A 9,681-nucleotide genomic window follows, 5' to 3' on the forward strand; every position below is an offset into this window, starting at 1 on the left:
CAACTTAGTTGGTTTATAATGTATCACAAGCATTAATGTTGTGAACAAATACATGGGAAGAGGCTCTCTCTCACGTGTGGGCTCGGATTGTACTACCCGCAAGGTGACTCGTGCGAGCGCGCGTTGAATGAACGATCGATCATGGCATAATTTGCCCAAGTGGATCAATCACGGCTTACCTTTCCTCTTGCTTCTCCTCTCTGGTGATCATGGCTTCCCTTTCCTCTGCTTCTCCTCTCTGGTGATAGCCTTTCGGCATAATCGGTTCATTGGGAATGATCTGTGCTTGATCACTTTGTCGGTCATGTCGTTGTATCTTGGAAAACAGTCGTCCATCACCTTCTAAAGCACTTAAGAGTGGACGAATCTGTGTTTAAGGACATTGTAAAAATTACAGGCCTCTACACCGAGTAGTGCTCCGGTTCGTTCGAGCATCGCCAAGTTTTGCACCAACTCGACCAAGTACCACCGAATACTACTCCGTATTGTCCGAGTACCGCCGAGTACTCTTCTGCTTCATCCGAGCATCGCCGAGATCTACATCAACTCGGCCAAGCACCGTCGAGTACTCTTCTGCCTCGTCCGAGCATCTCGGAGTACTGTACCAACTCGGCCGAGTACCGCCGAGTACTATTCCGCCTCATCCGAGTACCGCCGAGCACTACTCCGCGTCGTCTGAGTACTGCTCCGCCTCGTCTAAGTACTGCAGGGTATTACTCCAACTCGTCCTAGTACCCCACGCTCGAGTCCGAGTTTTTTTGATATCGTGAAAAGAGCTATTAAAAGTCATTGCCGCAGATCTACCCTAAGAAGAAAGTCAAATTTTCCAACAAATATTTGATGGCGATGAACTTTGCATGCCCACAACAGAGACTAGTCTCGTGGCAGTTGGATGAAGGAACTTGCAGCAATGGGTCGTTGATGAAACAAACATTCCACTCGATCGGTGGCTCAACTAACTCAACTGAAAACCAAGTTTGCAGTTGTGTCAAATTAAATTATATATATATCAGCTTAATTAAATCCACGTGTTCTAAACAATGAGTAACCTATTCGACCAGAGTCCAACACGTCTTCACATGTCTACTATTCTATTCATTTCATTCATCTCTCTGCCGTTTCCTTCACTTCAACTAACGCTAGCTCTATTTATCCAAAAATCTCATAAACTCTGACTATATATTTTTTAATAATCTATGATGAAATATTTATATTTTTTAATTTATTTTAATAATCAATAAAAAAAATTTATGAAATTGAATAAATCATCTTCAAGATTAATTGATTCGAAGAATTAAATATCTGAATTATCAAAAAAAAATTATCCCTCTAGCATTGTACTAGAGTAGAAAGTTTTCATGATTAATCAGACATCTATAAATCGATTTCTAAGTATGACTTACTATGGATTAATTTTTTCATGTGAGAAAATAACTTTGAGAAGCGGAGCAATGCGTCATTTGCACTTTTGGATTTATCGTAATAGTCAGTGGGAAATTTTTATGAGACGATCACCTTCAAAATTAATTAATTAAAAAAAATAAGATATGTGAATAAATAATTTTTTTTTGAAATATTAGTTATTGAACAACAAGATATTTATAATTTCTGATTTATTTTAATAGTTGATAATTAAAAATTTTATATGAGATCGTATCCATCATCTCTAGAATTAATTAGTTTGAAGAATTAAATATCTAAATTATTAAAAACTATGATTGGGAGTTTTCATAATTAATTAGATATTTATGAATTATCATAATTCGAATTAATTTTAGAAGAATACTGTAAATTTAAAAAAAAAGTTTTTTAGTAAACATTATAATCATATTATTATTATTTCATTAAAATATTTACTTTATAAATTTAAATATATATTAGTATTAGTTTAATATAAACAGAGCAATGGATGAATTCATAGGTTTTTCAGCAAACTACAAAATAATAGTGTTAAGGATTCCAAAATCCAAGACTTGACTTAAAAAAACACCATTAACAAATAGTGAAAGACCATTAAATTAAACCCACCTTGCCGAAAGTTGGTGAAAGTGAAAAATAACTTACAAACACCAATCGGTAAGTGATCTAAAGTCTCATCAATCTTCTAACTAAACCCATTAATTCCTCCTCTCTCTCTTTCTCTCTCTTCTCTTCTTCTCCCTTCTCCGGCCATGACTTCCTCAGCCCCCTTCCTCCTCTTCGTCGCCGGATTCCTCCTCGCGCCGGCTTCCGCCGTCTTCCCCGATGCCTCCACCTTCACTGCCAACCCCTGGCTCCCCTTCAAAAACCTCTCCGGGTGCCGTCACGGCCGCGACTGGTCCGGCCTCGCCGCCCTCAAGGACTATCTCCAGCACTTCGGCTACCTCCCCCGGTCCAACTTCACGGATGCCTTCGACGACGAGCTCCAGGTGGCGATCCGCAATTACCAGCGCAACTTCGGCCTCAGAGTCACCGGGGAGCTGGACGCCGCCACCGTTTCCCAGATCATCACCCCTCGCTGCGGCGTGAGCAACTTCGTCGAGGCGGCATCGTCGCCGTCGACCAGATCGCCGCAACCTCTACGCCTCTTCCAGCATCCCCGGTGGCCCTTCTGGCAGCGTGAGCTCAGGTACGCCATCACCGAGACCTCCGACGTCTCCATCGACCGCTCCGTGCTGGCGAGGTCCTGGCCCGGGCCTTCGCGCGGTCGGCCTCCGTCACCATCCGTCGTTCTCGGAGACGGATTCGGAGGCGTCGGCGGACATCCAGGTCGGGTTCTACCTGGGTTCGCACGGCGACGGGGAGCCGTTCGACGGGCGCGCCTGGGGACGCTGGCTCGCGCGTTCTCGCCGACGGACGGGCGGCTTCACTTCGACGCGGCGGAGGCGTGGGTGGCGCGGGGGGATGTGGCGAGGGCGAGGTCGGACGCGGCGGTGGACTTGGAGTGGGTCGCGGTGCACGAGATCGGGCACCTGCTGGGGCTGGGCCACTCGACGGCGGCGGAGGCGATCATGTACCCGTCGCTGAGGACGCGGACGAGGAAGGTAGAGCTAGCGAGCGACGACGTGGAGGCGATTCAGAATCTGTACGGGAGCAACCCCAACTACCAGGGCGGCGCGGGGAGCACGCCGGAAGACATCCCAGAGAGGAATGGGGCGGACGGCGGGCGGCGACGGTGGTTGCCAATTTTGGCAATTCTGACCGTTGGATTGTGGTGGGAATAAGTAGAATTGATGGTCATTAAATATTTTCTTTTCTTTTCTTCCTTTCTTTTTTTTTCTTCTTATTGACACATTTACATCATTTTTTTGGTTTTATTTGTTTTGATACGATGAGTCAGATGTAGTCATACTTGTATAGTTATACAAAATTAAATACACTATTGTTAGAAAATCATGAATGGAGAAAAATTTAGACAAAGATCGCGATTTCCTTTCTAGCTCGACACCTATTAATCCCAACCTTCCTCTTCTTACTATGCGTGTGTACTTGATCTAGGTTGGAATTTATTTCACAATCTATTGGAGATGATTGTCAAAGTTACAAATAAAAAAATTGTTTGAGCACCGCTCAGTCAAATGTCATCGCCATGTTGGTGAGTACTGAATCTTTTGTGCTCGTTTTTTTTTTTTTTTTTTTTGCTTAAGGTCATAACCTTCTTACATCTAAATTGCCGATAAAGGTCATTTATTACAGTTACACCCTCCTGGGCATATGTAAGAGAATCTCTTCCCATATATATGTTCATAATCCTAATGCTTGTGATATATTATCAATTAATCATCACCCTTGTAACCCAACAATTCACAATTCCCCCTCTCAAATAAAGGACCACAGGCCCCGTTTGATGTCTGAATCCTCGACCCACCAAGTCTTTCTGCCCCTCGGTCCACCCGACCTACTAGGACTTCCTGCCTAGCCCGCAACTAGAATTTTCTGCCCCTCGGTCCATCCGACCAACTAGGACTTTCTGCCTAGCCGCAACTAGGACTTTCTGCCTGATGTTTGGTCCTCTTGATTTAGACATAGGAGTACTCACTTCCTTTGTTTAAGGTTCAACCCACATGGTTAGATCTAGATCACGGCTCTTCCAGCGATTAGTCCGAGGGGCAGAAAGACACCAAGTCTTTCTGCCCCTCGGTCCATCCGACCTACTAGGACTTCCTGCCTAGCCGCAACTAGGATTTTCTGCCCCTCGGTCCAACCAACCAACTAGGAATTTCTGCCTAGCCGCAACTAGGACTTTCCGCCTGATGTTTGGTCCTCTTGATTTAGACATAGGAGTACTCACTTCCTTTGTTTAAGGTTCAACCCACATGGTTAGATCTAGATCACGGCTCTTCCAGCGATTAGTCCGATGAAAAGCGGTCTGGTTCTGATACCACTTGTTAATACAGATGTAATCAAAATATCTCCACAATGGCATGATATTGTCCACTTTAGGCCTAAGCCCTCATGACTTTGTTCTTAGGCTCTCCTAAAAAGTCTCATACCAATAGAGATATTTTTCATCCTTTTAAGCTCATATTCTGAGGCTCTTCCCAAAAAGTCTTATACCAATGGAGATATCTTTTATCCTTTTAAGCTCATGATCTTTTCTATGTGTTTTAGATGTGTGACTATATTTGCACCATTGCAACCCAACAGTAACAAGGTTTATGACTACAAGGAATGACTTAAAGACGGAGGCTTAGAGTGTTGGCACGGTTAAACTACACCTCGACCTTGTCCCAAGAATGAAATTTTTAGTTATCAATGAGTAGAGAGATAGAAGAGATCTTCCCCTTAGATGAACAACAATATCGAGCAAACTAATGGAGCACAAACTTGACTAAAAGGAATTTAGGGATACTCTACTACAACATGATGCATGTGTAAGGCTCGAGTTCGGTAGTCCAACTTGATGGACAAGAGATTTCACATAGAAGCTTTCGGTGTTAAGTTTTCATGCCAATTAGTAGTGCCCATGCCAAGTCAAGTTGCTTTCGAGTTAAAATGAAACAAAATATATAAATATTTTTAAGTGTTCGATAACTTTTAGAGGTTCATAGTCAAAATGATGATCCTAAATCGTAGTGATCACAAACCCTCGTGTGGTCCACAGAAAATGAATTAGATGTTCAGTAGATTCATGTGGCTTAAACCAAGAAGGGACAATGAAAGTAGGGACAAAGGCAAGCAACATTCCTATTGTTCCGGCTTGATGGCGATAATAGTCAAGTCATCAGTCAATAAAATGTCAAGTCAATCTTCGTTAATCCGCTGACGAGAATAACCTGAGGAAGAGAAAAAGGAACGAACGGATTAGCTGGGCGTCGGAGATTCTCAACGAGACCACTCCGACGCTCAAGTCAGAAGAGAGAAAATATAAGTGGTAATATACGTGAAGAATTCTAGCTACCTTTCCTTCATACCTAGGGGTTTATATAGAGGTAGCGAGGACGTGATCTTCGCATCTTACCATTTGCGATTGGCTGTGACTGTTAAAATTAGCCCTCAGTGTCAATTCGGATTGAGTTGGACTCGAGTTGGACTCAAGTCAACTCAGATTGCATGAGACTCGAGTTGGACTCAAGTCACACAAGCCAAATTCAAATTTGATTAAAAGGTTATCATGCATGAGATGCATGATCATTAAAAAGCTGCATGATATTCCTTAAAAGAAAAGAAAGATTGTCATGCATGAGATGCATGATCTTCATTAAAAGAGAAGAAAGATCTTCTGCATGAGATGCATGGGAATTAATAAAATATTAATTTCGGAATTAATATTATATTAATTTCCCCCTTCATCCATTATATCTCATGGTGGGATATAAAAGAGGGTGAGAGGCTCTTGATGAAGGGGTTGTTGGATGCTCTTGCTCTTCCTCTTCTTCTATTCTTCTTCTTGGCCGAATCCTCTTTGTGGCTAGCACCACAGCTGGGTTCTTCTCCATATCAGTGTTCGTGTGGATACCGTGGAGGCACGAACGTACTGATCGTGCTGAGATCCGACGACCTTGAAGGCAAAGAGTTGCTGTCGAGATTGCGAAGGGCACGCATCGAAGGTAAACTCGATTCTAGTAGGTAGAATCGTCAAACGAGTATGTTTTTCACATGGATCTTCTGGAGGGATCCTGTTTTCCGCTGCGTTATATGCGGTTTAATCGGTTTTTCGCGCATATAGATCCCTACAGTGACAACGCCATCAACGGACCAATCTATGATAGTTTTCCCAACATCTAATGGCTCAGCGGTGTTCATTATCTTTATTTGATGGCTAGGATTGTCGGGGACCAAGTCTAAGAACTTGATCTCTATCTTTATCCTTTTGGATGAGTTGATAAGTCTGGCGAAGGAGTTTGCATAATTATCCGTTGATGGCTGACCTGATGACTGAGATCGGAAGATGTGTGACCAATCTGTATGAGTGATCGGGGGGTGCAGGCATTGCCCGAGCTTGTATGAATCGTCGAACTGAATTAAGTATGCTTTTGAGCTCTCCTATGTATGCTCGAGCTGACCTGAGCGAGTGACCGAGCTCTCCTATACGCGTAGCCAAGTTGAACTAAGCGTGCAACTGAGCTCTCATATGTGTGGCCGAGCTGTCCGGAGCGTATGACTAAACTCATCATGTGATTCTAGGACCCAGTCATGAGGTCGGTTGATAGAGTTGGGACCAAGCCATTAAGTCGGCACGTGAGGCTGGGACCAAGCCATGAGATCGACATATGATGCTAGGACCAAGTCATGAGATCGGCAAGTAAGGCCAGGATCGATTCATGAGGTTGGCTCAATACTTTAAGGTCACATTTCGAGTCTTGAGAGAGCTCAGCACAATACTGCAGAGAGACCGTGACTTCTTTACTGGATGAATGCTTATTTATTCTTTTTCTCTTGCTTCTCGTTGTACCCGAGATCCACGTCATTAATAATTTCCAATATCCATAACTTTCAATATCACTAGATATTCATACCGGATCACCTATGAAGACAACCCACCCCGAGAAGGTAGAAAAAATTTATTAGACGAGATGCTACAAGGATAGATGCAACTAGGGATAGGTAAAGCTAAGAAAATCATGCGTATAATGATGATCCTAAATCATGAATTGTAGTGACCACGAACCTATATACCCCCGTGTGGTCCAAAGAAAATGAATTGGATGTTGAATAAATTCATGTGGCTTAAACCAAGAAGGGACAATGAAAGTAGGGACAAAGGCCAGCAACATTCTCATAAAGACGATCCGAGAAGGTAGGAAAAATTGTTAGGAGAGATGCCACAAGGATAAATGCAACTAGGGATAGATAAAGCTAAGCAAATCATGCATATAATTTAAGGTTCTTCAACAATGAGATTAATTAGATTATGATATTTGATATAACTATTAGTTAACTATATGATATATAATTTAATTAATCCATCATAAATAAAATATATTGGGCAAAAATTAAAAATGCATTCTTTATTGTCCTTCTCATAAGAGTACACTTCTTTTTTAAAAATATGTTAAATCTCAAAAATATCTTTATTTCAACAATATTATAAAGGTTAGTAGTATAGCAGCTACCATATATAATAAAATTCTTTTAATTTTATCAAAATTATTACACATGCATGAAGTACTATTGTATAAAAATTATTTCAATTTGATCAAAATTATCTCAATTTGATAAAAAAAAAATTGTAACAACTATGAATATAATGTTGTAATAGCTACGTACTACATTTTTAATAGATATGTTAAGTTGCATGCAATGGTTTTGAAGTTTTAAATAATTTTAATTAAATTAATAAATAATATTTTAATATAAAAGTATTTAATGAATAATAATTTTGATGAGTTGAATTTAAAAAATATTAAGTCAATTTATTTTAACATTATTCTTAGCAGTTAAAAAATACTTGATAAGAATATTTTGGTGAAAAATATATATTACAATGTTATTTATATATATATATATATATATATATAAAAGATTTTGATATTCTACGCGATTAGCGTGTGCCACGCGATCTACCATCCATTACGCAATCGCGCGCTAGATCTGACCGTTAACATAAAAAATTAGCATGACAAGCACAGCGCCACTTGAAAGTCGGTCGGACTCAATTGCATGCAAGTGGAAATCGCGACCGACAGTGGCGTGCACCGGTCTCCGAGTGATGCGGCGGCCGGCGGTGGCCGGACGGTGAAGCGGGAGCGCCGATAGTGGCGATTTTCATACCGCAGGCTAACATTACTACCAATAATAATACTAATACTAAAAAAAGGACTCTTTTATATTTTTATCCATATATATATAATAATAATAATGGCTAATTAATATATATTATAAAATAAAAATGAATGGATTAAAATGAATTTAATACGAGGAGTGAGTGAGTATTAAAGAACAGTTTTTTAACGGTATTTTATCGAACCACGTATTTGATTTTGTGGAACTAAAATGCACACCTCATTTCACTGTTCATCCGAACTAATATCGTTTTATTTCGGCAAAAACAAATCTAATCTCTCATTTTCACTGTTCATAATGAAAGAATATGAAGTAAGAAGTCTAAATCAAGATGGCAAAAAGTCAATGAATTATTCAAAGAAACATAAATGGAACTTGAACATTTATCTTCGTAAAATTAATTATTTTGTCCAAGTTAATGCCTATCCTCAATCACGAGCTCATTGCAAGATTGTGAGTGATATTGACTAATGCTGGAGGAAAGCAAAAGATTTTTTTTTTAAAAAAATTGATCATTTCAATTTTGTCTCTTTTTAATTTATCATCAAACAATTTACTTCGCTACTAGGGACACATTGGCACTCTCGAAGTCACCCTCAAATGAAGAATCGATGAAGTCAGTCTCATCATCCGAAAGTGTTCATTTTTCACTTCTTGTAATCGGCCTCTCCGACGCATCAGAGCCCAACAGACTAAGTCACAGCTCGATGTGCTTGACGTAGCCATTTCATTTGCTTTCTTTCAAATCTGGAAGAAACACCACTGATTCATAGAATCTACCCACGAATCGATTCAAAATTCTAGCCTCAATCTTAAATTATCATTGACTTACCGTATCTCTTTGTGTCACTAGAAGGAGGCGAAAGAGACCATAGAGGAAACTCATCGAGACAGAGATAAAATTTGAGTTGTCAAGCGGGTCAACCCATGACGGAGCAGGTGAACTCATAGCGGACCCATCACATGGCAGGGCGGGGTGGAGTGGGTTGACCCACTTAGTTTGGTGGGTTGGAAAATCTTCAACCCAACTCAACTGAAGGCGGGCCGCGAATTAGGCGGGCCAACCTACGATCCTGTTAAAAAATAAAAAAATATTAAAAATTTTAAGTTTAAATTATAATTTCAATTGATCAAGTTGAATTTTTAAGTTTAAATTATAATTTTTAAACTTGAATTGAATTGTAATTTAAATGGATAAAACTCATTAATTCATTGAGTTTTCTACTTTAATTTTAAAATTTAAAATAAATAAATAAACTTTCTCAACTCGCGGACCAACCTAAGCCCGACGCGGGCAATCTATGAGGGTCGCGGGCCTAAGCGGGTCAACCCATCTGAACTCATCTTAAAATGGATTGATAAAATTTCAACTCAATCTGTCTAAATTATTAGACGAGGTGAGTCAATCTGACGAACTTAATCTAAATTGATGACCATAGATAACAGAGGCGGACTACTAGATTAAGTTTGTTTTAG

At 40.3% G+C, this 9,681-nt stretch overlaps 1 pseudogene; it reads left to right on the forward strand.

Moving 5' to 3' along the window:
* The first annotated feature begins 2,171 nt into the window (after positions 1-2,171).
* On the forward strand, positions 2,172-3,203 carry LOC141818633 (metalloendoproteinase 2-MMP-like; annotated as a pseudogene).
* Positions 3,204-9,681: the final 6,478 nt, after the last annotated feature.

The sequence above is a fragment of the Curcuma longa genome, unplaced genomic scaffold, assembly GCF_044706935.1.
Source record: "Curcuma longa cultivar G26 ecotype Majalengka, Jawa Barat unplaced genomic scaffold, ITB_CL_G26_1.1 contig_25561, whole genome shotgun sequence".
Classification (NCBI taxonomy): Eukaryota; Viridiplantae; Streptophyta; class Magnoliopsida; order Zingiberales; family Zingiberaceae; genus Curcuma; species Curcuma longa.